The sequence below is a fragment of the Hemicordylus capensis genome, chromosome 4 (assembly GCF_027244095.1).
Source record: "Hemicordylus capensis ecotype Gifberg chromosome 4, rHemCap1.1.pri, whole genome shotgun sequence".
NCBI classification, from domain to species: domain Eukaryota; kingdom Metazoa; phylum Chordata; class Lepidosauria; order Squamata; family Cordylidae; genus Hemicordylus; species Hemicordylus capensis.
Genome location: NC_069660.1, coordinates 64,144,412 through 64,161,227, shown reverse-complemented (window position 1 = coordinate 64,161,227; position 16,816 = coordinate 64,144,412). Strand labels below are relative to the sequence as shown.

Here is a 16,816-nt window from a genome sequence, read left to right as displayed (position 1 = left end):
GTGGAGAATCACAATTGTTCACCTTTGCCACCCACTCCCTTCCTGGCTCTTCCTCACTTTTCTATGAAAAGAAGGGAGGTAACTCAGTAGAACTGGGTAACACTTCTCCATCTCCTCCTCCTCCTCCTCCTGGGCAATGGTTAGATAGGAAAGGAAGCTGGGCAAGAAGTGGCATGTGGGCTGGGAACAGGCTGGACTCTTTCCCTTTTGTCACCACAGCACAGTAGCCGAGCCTGGAGGAGGAGAACCCAAAGCAGAAGTAATGGCAGCAATGGGGAGCATCTTAGATGGGCGTGTCAGCCAATCCCCCCACAGCCTCAGATACAGCAGCAGCGACTGCCAGTCTCAATGACAATGTGAGCCTGGGCTGCCATGGTTGCCATCTTCTCCTCTAACTCACACAACAACATTCGCTCCTGCAGTGAGTGTTGTGAAGTTGAAATGCAGTTGTAAAGTTGAGACAAGGTGGCAATTTGCATCTTAAGTGCCATTCATCTTAACGCAGAGTATCTTAAGTCAATGACTTTCTGTACACTAAAAGAAAGGTAAAACTGATTTCTGTAGCTCAGAGCTTTAGTCAATTTGTAGGATTAGCAGGGGTGAGATCCCAAAGCATTCCAGAAGAAAACAGTTTTCCAGTTTTCACTTCTCTTATTCATTTGGATTTTGTTTTCTTCCTCTACCTCATACCAAAGGCATTTATGAAAAAAGGGAGAGATATGCAGAGGAAATGAGGATATCAAATAAAGGAAAATAGGACAGTTACAAATCATGGTATGCTGAATTTGAACCCAAATAAGCGTTTCTTTGCCTGTTTCATTCTAAGACTTTATCTGGAAATAATACATTTCTTCTTCTCTGCTCTCATAATACATAACAATCCCAAATGATGTACTAACAGCAACTTCAGATGACCATGTGAAGATAATTGGAGGGCAGGGGCAGGTTGCCCTGCCAACGGTCTCCACTTCATAACAGTAGAGACTCCGGTTGACTTTTTTAAAGTAAAGTTTTTTTAAAATGGAAAAAAGATGCTGATCAGTCATAAACAAGTGCCTTCTTTCAAGCACATGTAAACTGGCCAGGATTCTTATAGTAGCTGAAGCTAGAGCAGATGCTGAGAAATGAGGCTGAGAAGAGAGAAGTCTACTGGGAAAAAGAAAGTTTGCTTGATTCTGGTCCCTCCCCAATCTAAACAATTCCTCTGCAATTATTTTATTTTTTATTTTTTTACATCCCGCTCTCCCTCCAAGGAGTACTACATGTTTGAGTTTCTCCTCACAACAACCCTGTGAAGTAGGTTAGGCTGAGAGAGAAGTGACTGGCCCAGAGTCACCCAGCTAGTATCATGGCTGAATGGGGATTTGAAGTCAAATCTCCCCGGTCCTAGTCCAGCACTCTTAACCACTACACCATGCTGGCTCCAGTTAGAGATGGTTTGTGTCTGTTGTACTGGAATTGAAAATAAGCTAAGCAAACACACAAACACCCAACAGAAAATAGCTCCACTTATTTCCAGTCCCAATTCAAATTCATTGCCCCCATTCAGCCCTGCCCCCATACCCCAAGACCTTCTCCAACATGTACCTGGCTGGGGCAATAGCACTGGCAGCAGTGCTATGGTCCTGGGAAGAGGAAAGGAGAGAGCTACCTCCCTCCCCTCTCTGGTGCTCTGACAGTGCATTAGGATGAAGAGTCCCTCTGGCCCTTTGGAAATGTCGCTTCCCCAAGGCTACATGCCTGCTGCCCCCAGCTAGCTGACTGTTGTTTAAAGGAAAGTGGGGGCTTGATGGGGTTTGGGGTTGGGTTAACTGGGAATTCTTCTTCAGCTCACATTTTAATCAGAGCTGGAGGAGAATTTAAGGCTCCTAATCCTCACCTGGTAGGCATGCATTACAAGTCCCTAAAGCTCATGTACAGCAAGCTATACCAGCATCTCTATGTGTATGCAGTATGTTCAAGGGTGTGAACCAATGGCACTCAACAGCTCTCAAACAGATAATCCACACAGTCACTGAAGCTAGCCTGCCCTCTGCTCCATGTATACAGGATCCCCTCTGGCCATGTTTCCGGACAAAATACAAAGTGCTAGTTATAACTTACAAAGCCCTAAACAGCTTAGGCCCTGGGTATCTAAGAGAGCGTCTTCTTCATTATGAGCACCACCGCCCATTGAGGTCATCTGGGGAGGTCCGTCTACAGTTACCGCCAGCCTGTGGTGGCTACACAGAGATGGGCCTTCTCTGTCGCTGCCCCGAGACTGTGAAATGCGCTCCCTGCTGAGACACGACCCTTCCCATCTCTGGCAATTTTCAAAAAACACCTGAAAATTCATCTTTTCACCCAAGCTTTCTCAGCTTCCTAAATTTTAGGGTTTTTAATATCTCGTCTATTTTAAAATTCAAAACCCGATTTCAGGGTTTTTAATCACTGTAATTGTTTAATTGTTTTAAAATGTTTTTAAATTGTTAATTATTAAATTTTTTAATTTGTTTTAGTTTTTTATTGTTTTAGAGGTTGTTTTAATTGTAAATAAATAAATATGTACTTAAAGGAAGATGAAAGCAAGAGGACAAGCCATCAGCATTGCAAACTACTCAGTCTGTGGAAGCAAGAATAATTGGTGGGCTGGGGGAGAAAACAAAGCAAAGGATGTAAAGTATGTTACTTCCCTCTGTCCCTCTCCCCACCCACTTGTCCCACACACTTTTAAGAGCCTTACAGCAGAGTCCATTACTACATAAAGGCTGCAATGTTATGGGAGTAACCTCCACTGGATACATCTGTTAAGTCTTGTATTTGTAACATGAGAAGAATGTTCAAGATAAATAAGATGTATGTTCAAAACCTTTCTTAAGGCAGAATCACACATGCACAGAAAATAAGACCAGAGAGATCTTTAGCAGTTTATGGGACACTTGTGCCACCAGTTCTCTAAGTACAAGGAGTGTGCATATGTGACTGCCAATGATTAAGTCATCATTTCTAATCTAGGGCAAATCACTTACAGTTCCTCCCCAAAGCACTTGTCCCATTCATCTCTAGAACCTGAATTAACAGAATACTTTGAAGATAAAACTGCTCTGCTCCATCTGCAAGAGTGAGGATGATAGTTCGGCTCTATATAAGGATTAATCATTTGTAGACTGAGAGTCTCAGAAATGCTAGCAATGGAGCTAGATAGAGAGGTCAAATAAAACAACAAAACAGCTACTTTTGCTGGATAATGAATCTATAAAGAATGTGCCTGGGTGCTTTCCAGATTAGACCATGCAACGGGGTCACGTTGGATCTTGGAAGTGTGCTTTCACACTTCTTGCGTTGTGACACTGCAGTCCCTACAGGGACAGCAGGGTGCTGTTCACATTGCCCAGGGTGCTGTTCACATTGCCAATGCCTTGTCTCAAATTTAATCGCTGTGATATAGAGCTAGGGCATCGTATATCCGGCATAAGGAAGTTGCGGTTTTTTCGGGTTGTTAGTTGCTGAGAGACTGCTCGCCCTGCTGTTTACGTTTTCAGTGTGACTTGCCTGAACGGAGGCATTTTGCTGCTGTTTCAGCAGCTAGTCTGGAAAATGCCCTGGAGGTGTAAATGAAAGGGAGAATATGGGGTATCCACTCACAAGAGGGCGAACAATTATAAACAAATTACCATAGTCACAACTGATTATGCAAGCTCATTTGTTCTTAGTTTCTCAGCTGAATTCATTTCTCTACCTGTCCTCATGTCAGTAAGAATCGGAAGCCCACTCTTAAAACGAGGGACCTAATCTTATACCACAGGAAACCAGAAACTTATGCACACTCCTGTGTCTTACCGCATCAGGTGTAGAAGGTACCAAGGACCAGAAAACAACAGCTAGAGCTAGAAGGGATGAGGTTTCTGCTGTTCAGCATTGTTCTCTCCAAATCAGGGCCTGTTCGGGCATCTCATCTATGATTATCCAAGAGCAAGGCACTGCTGGGAAAGGAAAGCAAACACAGGTTATGTTTGCTCAAGAAACAACATGTAAGAAGTATCCATGCAATTTGCAAGTTGAAACCAAAACCCCAAATTTGTATCTTTGGATTAAAATGGCCATCTTTAATTTTTCATATTCTTGAATATGGGACTCATAGTTTTAAAATCTCTATGTCTTTTCCTGAAAGGCCAAATTCCCCAGAAGTATCAGAAGATACCATTAGCTGAAGTAAGTAGGAACACCATTATCAAACAGTTTTTGATAAGGTATAGGGTTGGGCTTGTACAAAGGTTCTGTAACTTCTAACCACAGAGCGGGGGAGGAGGGGCTACACAGACATTTAGCACATCTCCCAGTGTTTCTCTATATTCCCGCTGCATCATTTAAAAGACTTTAAGGGTGGCAGTCAGGAATACCTACTGCATTGCGGAGAGTGGCTGCTTAGCTTGCATGGTATTGGCATAAGGACTCGGCAGTAGCCCAGCTCCGCAATTTTTGGAAGAAGAGAACAATCGGAGAAAGGATCACAGTGCACTTTGCAATGGCTTTTCCTTCCTTACAAGAGCCACATTAGGCTAAGGGAGCATTTGATAAACAGAGGTGCTGCTCACTGTGGCTGAAAAACTAAAAAGATGTGTTCACTCTGAAAACGGGTGCTCAGAAATGAAAGTATTTTCCAATGTAAGATATGTATGACATGTCACAAAAGTAGTCTTATTCAGGACAAGAAAGTCTCTATATTATTCTTTCTCAAGAATAAGAGAGGTCTGGTGCTTCTCAGTTTGACAGAAAAAGGGGGAGTTGTGACAGTTTCTGCATACCTGGGGTACTCCTCAGGTATGCAGAAATATGTTAGTAACTAAAGAAAAAGAAACCCACCTCAACAGCTCAGTGAAAAATGTGCATGTTCTGTGGCCTTCAAGAGCCAAGGAATGTTGAAGGTGTCAGCTGAAAAAGGAGGGAGAGGAAGGAAAGGGGAAGAATATTGGTCTGCTTGGGCCCCTAAATACTTACAGTATTTTGGGAGGTAGGGATTAGGTTTGTGGGGGAGGGATGTGTATAAGGTTAAAACTCCCCTCTAAATCCCCATTCAGCCATGATACTAGCTGGGTGACTCTGGGCCAGTCACTTCTCTCTCTCAGCCTAACCTACTTCACAGGGTTGTTGTGAGGAGAAACCTAGGTATGTAGTACAACATTCTGGGCTCCTTGGAGGAAGAGTGAGATATAAAATGTATAAATAAATAGATAAATAACCCCCCCCCACACACACACAGAGGCTATTCACACGATTGTAGAAAATCAGGCTAGCCTCCGCTGGCCCAATTTTCTACAATCGTGAGAACCACCGAGCTCAGTTGCAAGCCTGGTGGTTCTTGAGTGGGTAACCCGCTCAAGTAGCCCGCCCCTTAAACTGGGTTTGCGGAGAGCGCCACGGTTACTCATGGGTAGAGCCCCAGCGGGAGGCTGAAAAGCAGCCTCCCAGCTCAGGGGTCTCCCCAGTATGCCCTGCGCGCTTGCACAGGGCATACTGGAGCTTCCAGGGGCCACGTGGCCCCCAAACTCCCCAGCCCCCGCCGGCTCCGTCACAGAGCCGGCAGTCGTGGGGGCAGCCGATCCGGCCAGCCAGTGCTCCCACCCTGCTCATGTGCCCCGCTCTCTTAGCTCGCTATCCCCGCTCACTCTTACAAACTGGGTCTCACGGATCGTGAGACCCCCCACTATATAACAATAAAGCACTTAGGTGTAGGGCTGGCAGTCAGGCCCTAACCTGAACACCTTCCACATCAGAGCACAGTGGGGAAGTACATAGGTGGATGGGAAAGAAAAAGGATGGCATATTCTTTCCCCCCCCCGTCCTCCACCCAATCCCTTATCTAATGTGCCCCAAACAAGGCTCTTGTTCCAGGCCTGAACTGGAGCACTACGATTAGGGTCTGGGGAATACACAACAATGTTCTATCTATCTATCTATCACATTTATATCTATCTATCTATCACCCAAACCTTCATCTCTGGGCTCTAACTGTACCAGGTCTCCAACAGTCCGATTCTAAACACCTGAAGAATGTTTTAATTAAGTCAGGCTCCACAACAAAGACAGCTCCCCTCACCAAAGTGAATGGAAGGCACTATTGAATAGAAAGTCCCAAATATCATTCAGTCACGCTTCAAAGATATCAGCACAGCTGACTCCCCGCCCCATGCTAGCCAGCCCCCCATGTGATTAGGGTTTGTAATCCACTTTAAATCCTGGTTTCAAACCCTGCTTAAGATGGAAACTCTGGTTAGCGTTAACTGGACAGAGTCACATGTTGCTGGCCCTTGTGTGTTCACAAGGGGCACAGTCCGGATTGAGATCAAGAAAAGAAGGCTAAAAACCCTTTACTTCCATGCTGGGGTCTCAACAAAAATGCTGTCCCAGCTGCTAGGAGGGAAGCTACTACTGGCACCAGTGGCAGCTTCCCTTCTTCTGAGTCAAATAGCAACTGGGGGACAGGAGCATTTTCATCAGGACTGTCACATGGGCATAAAGGGTTTAAAAAAACCCAAAAAACTATCTCCCTTCACCACATTCTCGATCCCAATTGCCACCCCAACTGCTATTGAAAGGGTTGCTTTAAAAAAAAAAAAAAGGATAAGGACCAACAGCAAGATTGACAGCAAGGTTTGGCTCCTAAAAAAGGATCTGAAGAGACTCTGAATGAATGCAAGTGAAATGGGAAATGCCCTGGCAGTCAAGAATGGACAAAAGCTCCATGCCACAAAAATCAGTTCTGCCTCTAACTGCTTCACTGAAACCTGGTAACTGCGAGATAAGCCCTTCTTGCATCAAATGCTACAGATACCTCTGCAGTAGCCACTTCAATTCCTAGAGATGGAAGAAAGAATGCTCTTCTTTGCTCTGGACCACAGGACACAGACAAAGAAGGAGAATGTGTGGATTACGACAGTATAACCCAGATAGCATCCAGCAGAGGAGTAAGAAGTAAGCAATGCAACGAAAGAGAGTAAGCAATGCAACGAAAAACGGGTGACATCCTAACTAATGCTGCATGTGTGTAACCCATGTGACTCTCAGGGACATATTTACAGATTGCACAGAACGCTTCTGGGGGAAGAAGAGACTGGAAAAAGATTACTCCCCTATATGACTACCTATGCAGCTGAGGTAGGAGCACAGCTGCTGCGGGCATGCATCCTTTGGCTGCACGTGCGCAGAGTTAATTTGGATGTCAGTCACCATGTGGTTTTCATTTCCCTTGCACCCTGTCTTGCTGCACTGTTGCATATCCTTATATGGCATCCAAAACACTACATAGCATTTTGAACAAGTCAACTGTGACGAGAAAAAAAAGGTTAAAACTGATTAGCCAGGGTCCAAAAAGCGACACTAGGCATAAGAACCTGGATATGCCCTGTGGGTGTATTGATTTTTCTTTTTCTTTGAACAGCAGACCACCACCAGCCCCTTCCATAACAAATTGCTTTTTCAAAGTAGCCTCAGTTGTGTAAAGTGGCATATGGGGCCTACAATTTGAGAACACAAACCCAAAGTACCTTTGTACGTAGAGAACTAGATGTACCATTCTCTGCATTCCAGCCATTTTTTAAAGTTATAAAAGAAATCCGAGTTGTTTACCTAAAAGTTTGTAAAGCAAAAGTCCTCTACATTGCCTTGTACAGTAAACAATGAAAGATTTAGACCCCAATCCAGTAATTGTGCTCATAGAGACCCTGCCCAACAGGGCAGGCATCCCCTTATCCTGCCCTATAGACACACCCCAACACAGGGGAGAAACGAATGACTATGAACACAGCCATGGACATGCGCTCACAGACATCTGGATCAAGGCCAAAACCGCATACGCAATGGATCCGCCCTAGTTGGACTATAGCGGCAGACTACATCCCTAAGCTATCCACTACCCACATACAGTTTCCTCTCCCCTCTTCTTGACACCACAGCCAACTTTCATTTGTCCTATCAATAAATACTAGGAAAGGTTAACTCAACTTCTGGAACACCTTTTTTTTTTAAAGCATCAAAAGTACAGGTAGTATTGCTCCAATTATATGGCTATTTCAAAATAACAGCAACCAAAAGTATTATACTTGTCATTCAATTGAGCTACGCAGCAGATCTGAAATTAACTACAGCCAAACAAGAGGCCAGTGGTAGCCTGATAGGAGCTCCCAAAACACAGACACTCAGACAAGATGCTGTGACGCATTTAGAGTACAGATTATTAGCTACTCCTGCTCCGTAGGGTGAGTTTTTAGCATGCAAGCCGTTGAGCCTAGAGGGGCATCTTGCCTCTGACAGTCACAAAAAGGCAGCAGCAGAGGCAAGAGATCCATTCCCTAGATTTATAAAACCCATGAAAACAGTCAATAGCAACAAGTGAAAAGAAAGCTTCCTAAATCCCGGAATCTTCCTACTTCTTCTGCAGAAGGATATGGAAATACAGAAGTTTGTGGTATGACAAGGTATGGACAGCTACCCTTATGGCATAAGCTATCGATAATGGTATTAGAAAGGAAGCCACAGAGAAAAGCACAGCCTTCAACTTGAAATTAATAGCATTTATGCAAGAACACGGGTAAAAATGCAAACAGACCCACACCTGAATGATTCTGAGAGAGTAATGAGGTTTTCTACTTGCAGGTAATTGTTTGGTCCTTTGGGGAGCTGGCACTGGGATTTCTATCTATTTTATAACAATGCTTTCTATATGTTTTTCTAAGAAGATTAGCCAACCGAATTTTGCCATTGTTTGCATCCAAATGTCAATCCAGAAAGAATTATTTTCTATGTTGTTGTGCTATATTATTGCCAATTCACACTACAAACAGCCTGATGAGCTACCCAGAAAACCCCTGGTGGGTCTCTCTTGGGCATCACTGTCCAACACACCAGATCAAACAAGGTGTGCAAGTGTGACTCATGTAAAAAAAAAAAGTGGGAAAGAACTTTGGAAATGATTACACTTGGAATAGAAACCAGGTCCTTCTAAGTTTTGTATCCTGTCTTCTGGCAAGCGAAAATTCGATGCTGCAGAAGGAAGTGCAGATACTGCAGGATGCAAATATACAAGCTACAGAGATTATTCTTAGAATATCCCCAATTAATTTTGGCTCAGGCAACTGTAAAATTTTTCTAACACATATTCTAACCATAATTTAGGGCTTCAGTTGTTTCTGAATTCGTATTTAAGCTCAGTCTATTTCAGCAGGAAGAGCTGGCAACAAAATCAAAATGGAGTTACTGAATGTATGTCTCTGAACCACAAGTAAATATAATCTGGGGTTCTGGAATATGCTAGAGCTAGATAGCAATGCAGCAAAATGGCCACCCAAGCAGCTGCGTGATGTTGTCCCTGTTCTGGCAAGCAGTTTTGAAAGAGGAAGGAGTTGTTCTAGGAAATATTACTTTGAAAATCAAGCTAATAATTATTTTCTTTTTTTGAATCAATAAACTGAACCTATGAAGAAACACAGTTCTCCACATCATCTTCCGATTTACAGAAACATTTGTGTTTCAAATGCGGTCCTCTAAACAAACATTGTATGTTTCTTCCTATCCATCATCACGGTTATAACAAATTCCCCAATCTCTTTTCTTATCCCTCACAGAATGTGTGTGTGTGTGTTCGGGGGGTGGGGGGTGGCAGACAGAGGCCACACCCAAATCACCGCAAAAATACAAGACACTGGATTAAAAAAAAACATTTAAAAATGGAATGGTGCTTTGGGGTTTTATTTTGATTGGTGGAGGGAAATCTCAAAAGGGAAACAAGTCAACCCTTTATAAGCAGAAGTTTTTTAATGGTCTCTTACAAAAACAGAAGAGGAAAGCGAAAACAGAGCATTTTCTCGAGATGACTTTATTCTCCTCCCAGGATCAGCAGAGCTCCTGACACAAAGCCCAATACTATTTTTATATGACATGGAAATTAGCAGCAGCAGTGCTGCAAGCTCCGAACTTACTTTGCCTGCAACAAAATGGCCAGAAGTGCGTTGTTGCCTCTATATTCCTCTGCTGGTAGCTGGGGTGAAAGGAACATATGCCAGCACCACAACCATTTTCAATTAGGTGCACTTATTTTGATACACAGGAGGTTTTTCTTAATGTGCTTCCCTTCCATCAACCGCACCCCCCACCGCCGCCCTCAGTTATTGTTTGTATCTTCCACCTTTCCAAACAAACAGCAGAGCCAAACTCAGCTGCACCACAGATCACCAGCAACAAAAACAAAACTAGGAATTGTATCCATTTCTTGACTTAGAAAGTACCAACAAATAATAAAAGGGAGTTATTTTGACCCACAATACCTTCTATTGCGTAGCTTCAGCATATGCCACCAAACTGTGGAATCCTAACACAGTGGAACAATCATGTGGCTAAAAGGGAGAATTTTGGTCTCAGTACAGACTTGATGGTTCTCCTTATTAAAGAAATATAGTTCTCAATGTTCCTCAGAGGCAGTTCTTATCGCGCCTAATTTGCAGAAGTGAAAAAAGAGGCAAGCAAAAAGAAACAAATCAGCCCAAGGTCACAAAGCTGAGCCAAGCACCTGAGCCAGATCTCCAGACAAACCCTGTCAGCTTCCAAACCACTTTCAGTCGAGCTCACCTGCCTTTAATACCCTTGTATAATAATAACTCCAGCCACATAAGCTGGACAATCTCGCTTTCCCCATCAGACCAAAGAAAGGTCATTTCTCTCTCCCTCTTTATAGTTTTTAGGTTCCATAGACTTAGATATCCCTGCCTGAGCAATCACTGCTCAAGGTAGTAAGTGTTAAAAGCTAGATTCACAAAAACTAAACAAAGAGCATCTTCAGGCTAGTCAATAAAACTAGAGATGGCAAATAAATCTCTACCTTCAGAGCTAAACTTGCATTAAAAAATACTAGTTCCGTACAATCAAGACAGATGAGTGCTCGATCTTTATTCTTCATGTACAAATCGAATCCACCCCCCAGAAAACTAAGGTACGCCATTATGGAACACCATGTATTAAGAAGCTGATATGCAACCCCTAGTGGCCATATCTAGAAAATGCAAAGGAGGTTTGTTTAGATGGCGTCGGTCAAAATAAATTTAACCCAGCACTCTCCCAACCTACCCAGCTGCATGTATTCTCCCTGCTCCTGCCACGAACAAGTACGATCCTGGCACTGAGTCCATCCCTTCACTGGAGCAGCCACCATAGTTGTGTCTCCTGTTGCCCTCCTCTGCGGAACTAGCACTGCAGGATGCAAGACTGCCTCCGGAGGAGACTGCTCTGCAGAGCAAGGACTCACACCGGGCCGGGGGGGGGGAGAAAAGAGAGAGAAAGTAATGCACCTACAATTAAAGCATTCCAAATAAAGCATAACATTTGGTAAAAGAGAAGAGAAAGGGAAAACGAAGGTGCGTACAAAGTGTTGAGATGGGAGGGGTTCATTTGCCGAGTCTCCCTGCTTTCCTTGCTTCACGCATCATGTCTGTCTCTCTTTCCAGAAATGGCTTCCTGGTTATTACTCTTTCCCCCTGGAGCTAGCAAATGTGAAAAGCAGACTAAGCTTCTCCACCTTTTCCCAGGGTTTTAAAGCTTGTTGGTAGGTATACATCTTGAAACAACACTTGAGAAGACAGAGTACTCTAAAAGAAATCAAGATGGAGAATCAAAATGAATCTGATCCAGTTCCAAAGCCAGCAAACTGCTGCTGAACAACTGGCTGTGCTTGACTCTCTTGATGCCGGTGAGTCACCCATACAAATCCTTATACCAGCGTAAACCCTTCAGTTCGTTGGAGAATTTTATGAAAAAATGCCACCCCAAAACACATCTTTCCATTCTATGCGTTACTCTGGATTTCAAGGTGGGTTCCAAAGAGAAGAGAACATAGACCTCAGTCTCCAGAACAGAATCATTCTTTGGAACTGGCTTTGGGATGGGCCAGAATGGAAACATGCATCAGTAAATGGTTAAAGCAAGCACTGTGTCTAGTTTAGATTCTTATCCTTATTCTGATGTGTCCTCCCACCTCATCTGATTTATTCTTTTCAACTATCCCACCCTTCTTCTCCAACCATCTTAGAAATCTCCATCTCCCCATTTAAAAACAAAACCAGAACTGGAACTTACTATTTCTTCCCACTATGTTCCGTTGCCACTCAGTCCAGAAATGACACTGACTCCGAGTTTACACTGACATAGCCTAGGACACATTTTGGTTTTTAGCCCTGTCCAGACTTTTACAGATACGCCAGTGACAGGCACTGTCAGAATTCATAATACAAGTAAATTGCTTGGTCTAGTTTGAGTTTTTTCACTCACAGGCAGAGGTAGACACCCACAAAAGTCTCTTTTTGTTGTCTCCTCTGAAGCCTATAATAATGTCACGTCATCGTGGCTTGTCTCACAGCAGCCGGAAACACGCCTGTCACTGATGCAACTCGAGTCACAGAATATTTGTTTTTCCTTCTGCGTCACTTGCACCAGTAATAAACTAAACTAATCCACAATTGTCAAGTTCCTGCTTTTTTTTTACTTTTCTCTTTAAATGACAAGCTCCTAGAACACAGACACATTCCACAATGCCTGCTGTAAGGGAGAAGGGAGGGGGAAGCAAACAGCCGATATTTTAAGTCACAAACTGTTCAAAGCCCCTTTTAAAGAAAGGGGAACGGCACATTTAGATTTGATATCCCAGACTCAGCCAATCCAAGGCAGCTTTTCACCTGCCACTGCCTCTGCCTCCAATGGAAATGTATGTTTAGAATGAGAGCCCTCCCCAGCCAATCATGTGCAGGCTCAGACACTCAGTTAATGATGCAGCAGTACAGGGAAGACTATCACATGTGAGCTGGAAGACTGCCAACATGGAGACACGGAGAGAGCAAGGTAAACAACTTTCCAACGCCAAAATGATGACATTTAATGCCTAAATGCTATCTGCCCTTCTTAACTCAGACTCTTTCAGCTGGTCTGGGGAGCCAGAGTGTACCTGTCCCCCTTGATGCTTGTTAAGCTTAATAACATGCCAGGCAAAGATCACTGCGTCATCATTTACCACTTTCTAAACTATGCAGATACAGCCTTTCAGATTTAAACATTAAGAGAGTCTTGTTAACCCTTTTGCCAACTCCTTGATGTGCCAACTGTAAAAAGTGAAGAAGGGAGGGTGGTATTAGATTATAACCTCTGCAAAACTACTGTTCTCTCTTCCCTCTCTCCCTGAATCTGCATTATAACTACGCAGTGACATTTTACAACCTGTACCTTCATTCCATTGGTCTGACGCAGGACACAGCAACAATATCTAGCCACAGAAAAATAACATGGGGTGGAAGAGTTTGGAGGGTGGGGAGGGGGCAGAGAAAGAAACCCCCAAATACACACACACACAACCACGAGACGGCCAGTTAACCCCATCTCCCCAACCAAAAGGATACATACGTAAGGAAAAGAGGAACCATGAGATCTGTTCATCTACACCTGTGCAGTCCTTCAACCCTCTGTTCACTCCGCCGCAGGATAGAACATTCCAGAATTTTCCTCCCATTAACCCTTCCTACGTCTGCCCCCCCCCACCCGGCGCGGGATTAAGCGTGTTGCATCTTCCCAATAGCGTCAGTGGACAAAATCCGCTGGTACTAAACAAGCTCCCAAATAATATTTCTTTTTTAAAAAGATGCCAGATGTCCGAAGGAACCATGCTTCCAATGTTGTTATCACTTCTGTTTCATGATATCTCTCTCTCTCTTGCTGCAGCAGGGCTGTTGCTAGTAGACCTATCGACAGAGCTTGCTCACTCTCTCTCTCTCTCTCTCCCTCTGAGCTGTGTGACGCAGCTCAAAATTCTCCAGGCTGCTCCTTGTGTTTTAACAGCAGAACTGCAGCTTTCCCCAGAGAGCCGATGCCAGCAGTACCAGGGCCAGACAAGCCAAGAGAAGACAGTCACTCCCAGGCTAAGCACCCAAGTTATTTATCTCTCTACGTTCCCTTCTCACCTATGTTTCTTTCCTTCACTTCCAAGCCATACTTTTCTCATGCTCACATCACCAGCCTTCTTGCGGCTCCCTCACAGTTACACTTACAAGCCTTAACTCTTCTAGGGTTGGCAGTCAACCATTCTCGAGCAGACGTAGCAGAAAACAGAACAAACTCTGTGTCATTTCCCCCCCCTCCCATTTATAAAACAAAATAAAGCAAACAAAAACATCAGATCCTTTTCAACCCTCAGAGAAGGTACATCGCATCCTGATGAGCCAGGCACTATTCTTTTTTTTATTTAACTCTTTCAAGGGACAGAAAACATGTTTCAGTCCAGAAGAAGAAAGCTGCTTTCCCCACAGGCCAGACATGCTTGAGCACATGCGTTTAACTTTTCTGTAACTTGGGTGAGCTGTAAACGTCAGAAAACTTCAAGCCCTCTGCATTCCACTCAAACCCACTTTGGAAGTGTGGTAATAAGGGGGACAAAGGATTAATTATCTCTGTCCAAATTAAAGAGAAGCAGGGAGTGCTAAGATTTTTGTGTTTGCGACTCCACAGGTCTAGGTCACCAGCAGCGCTAGCCTCAGGAGAGGAATTTTACAACTGCTAATCACTTCAGCATGGCAGGACTCGAGAGCGGCAAATGGTTTTCCCTCCAAAATGTTCCTGAGGGTTTGGATAGTGTCCCCCCCCACCCCACCCCGACAGCAGGCTGAATGTTAACCCTTTTGTCCCATTGACAAATTTACTGCAAGGTTAAAAGGCCTAGCTGTCCCCACTGAGAGAGGAAACCACTAGGCACATTAAGCAGAGTGATCAGCGCATTACAAAAGAAGGTAGTTTAGGGAGGGATTAGGGAAAAACAGAATAGGAAAGACTGAATGCTTTGCTTTTTTAAGGATAAGGGAGAGAGTCTAGGGAGATAAAAGAAAAGCTATGGCGATAACCTCTGAACAGAAACGTGCCTCTCCCCCCCTTTCTTCTTTTCTTTCTTTTTTCTTTTTTGCATTGGAAGACTGGCTGCACAATTTGGATTTTCTAATAGAGCAAAGTACCCATCATTTCCCCTCTCCCTCTTCTTTACAGAGCTATTTTAGAGTAATGCACTGCCTGAAAGTGACATCTGTTGTGCACAGATGCATGTAAGAATAATTGCAAAACTTCCAAATGCTAAAACAGTGAGGAAAGAGAGGCAGAAATCAGAAGGCAAGGAAGGCAAAAGCAAAGAAAGAGTGCTGGACAGGATACAATAGAGGGTACCTTCCAAGGTTTCAAGAGTTCTCATTGAACTTGATGCCTTTGATTGAGCAGAATTTCTTCCCGTCCCCCTCCCAAATGCTTAAAAAAAAAAAAAAAGTAGGCATACATATTTCCCTCTCTAGCTTGTGTTCAGATGAACCACGGTGCTGCATCAAATAGGATCCTAAATGGATCCAGGCAGGGAAGAAGAGCATTCTTTTTGGATGTCTTAAGAGTTTTGCTAGGAAAAACATTTGTGTGTATGTTTGGGATGGGGTGGGGTCATGTTTTTAAAGGCACCCAATATAACAGCAATAAGAAAGAAAAAAAGCAAGCATTGCTCCTGTGTTGAAGAAACTGAGTTTGTTTGTTTCTTTTTTGTTTGGAAAGGCCAGAACAACTAAGATGCCTAAATGGTTTGAACCCCAAACCTGTCATAAGAAGTACAGAATTCTCTGATGCTTATCTCAGAAAGAAGAGTCCGCCGCACTGCGCCCCTCCCCCTGCTACCCCCAAGGACAAGAGCCATAAGAGCTTCCTGGATCCACCATTTTGAGGAGGACTACTACTGAAACTGCAGAAGATGCTTCACAACACACACACACACACACACCACAAAACAAAACGAAAAACAAAAAACCCCGGCCTGCCATGCCTTCACATGTCTAATGAGCACAAAGTGTTCCCAAAACTGAACCATGCCCACATATTTCTTTATTTATAACTGGAATGCAACCTGTAATGTACAAATTATAGGGTAAAAGGCACTACAGTGTTCCCTTGAGCTGTAACATGGGAGAATGCCAACAAGAGTATTGGTGAACAACATTTACAAAAAGAAGGCTAAGTGGACATACAGTGCCCATCACTCTCCAGAATTATCTTGAGTATCCAAGCAAGGGTACATTCACACAGGTTGGGTATGTGCCCCTATCACTGTAAGATTTGCACTTGACCAGCAGTAGTTTGGTTTTAAATTACTGCTGGAAGACCCAGAAATAGTTTATTGCTGTTTCCTCTGGGAAGCATGAAAAGGGACAACACAGACAGCTGAGAATAACTGCTTTTGTCCCCCTGAGCAGAAAGAGTTGGCAGAGTGCTGTTTTAAAAGGCATCATCATCTACACGCCCTTACTCACTGTAAAAGGATCAAATATTTTTTTTCTTCCAAGCAGGGGGGGAAAGTCAAGGGGAACAGCAATAATCTAACGCCAACTGAAGTGGCAGTGCAAACATTAGAGAAGTGAAGTACCTTACGGCTGAAGTTAACAAGGAACTCAAACTACTACTATCTTTAAAAGAAGGCACACATGTACCTTTGCTTTTGAGAGAGTGATGGGGAATTGGTCAGATTACTGGTGACCACTTGCCCCTCCGGGACTATACTAACTGAGCAAAGAGGCACCTTTTAAAAATGGCAATTCTCTTTATCGAGCAGGGAGAGAGCAACTGGCTCTATTCAGCCCCAGCACAGCATCCCTCCAGTGGCTGTTGCTGATGTCTATCTTCGGTTTCTTTTTAAATTGTGAACCCTTTGGAGACAGGGATCCATATTTATTTCTCTATGTAAACCACTTTGGGAACTTTTGTTGAAAAGTGGTATATAAAGAATGTCATTGTCATT

General features: G+C 43.7%; 2 long non-coding RNA genes across 20 annotated transcripts in view; one reads left to right on the top strand and one right to left on the bottom strand.

The window, feature by feature from the left end:
• The window catches only part of LOC128322769 (uncharacterized), a 46,023-nt gene extending 32,072 nt beyond the window's left edge, over window positions 1–13,951 (bottom strand). For 2 of the 19 annotated variants that reach the window (XR_008305972.1, XR_008305973.1), the window contains exons 1-3: window positions 13,414–13,946; window positions 11,095–11,612; window positions 3,820–3,962 (exon numbers count right to left, since the gene is read on the bottom strand). This is a non-coding gene — a long non-coding RNA (uncharacterized LOC128322769). The other 17 variants (XR_008305960.1, XR_008305967.1, XR_008305974.1 and 14 more) reach the window with 16 other exon arrangements.
• LOC128322772 (uncharacterized) lies at window positions 12,801–15,959 on the top strand. The gene is made up of 2 exons (XR_008305980.1): window positions 12,801–12,858; window positions 15,583–15,959. It is a non-coding gene; the product is annotated as an uncharacterized LOC128322772 (long non-coding RNA).
• The last annotated feature ends 857 nt before the right edge of the window (window positions 15,960–16,816 follow it).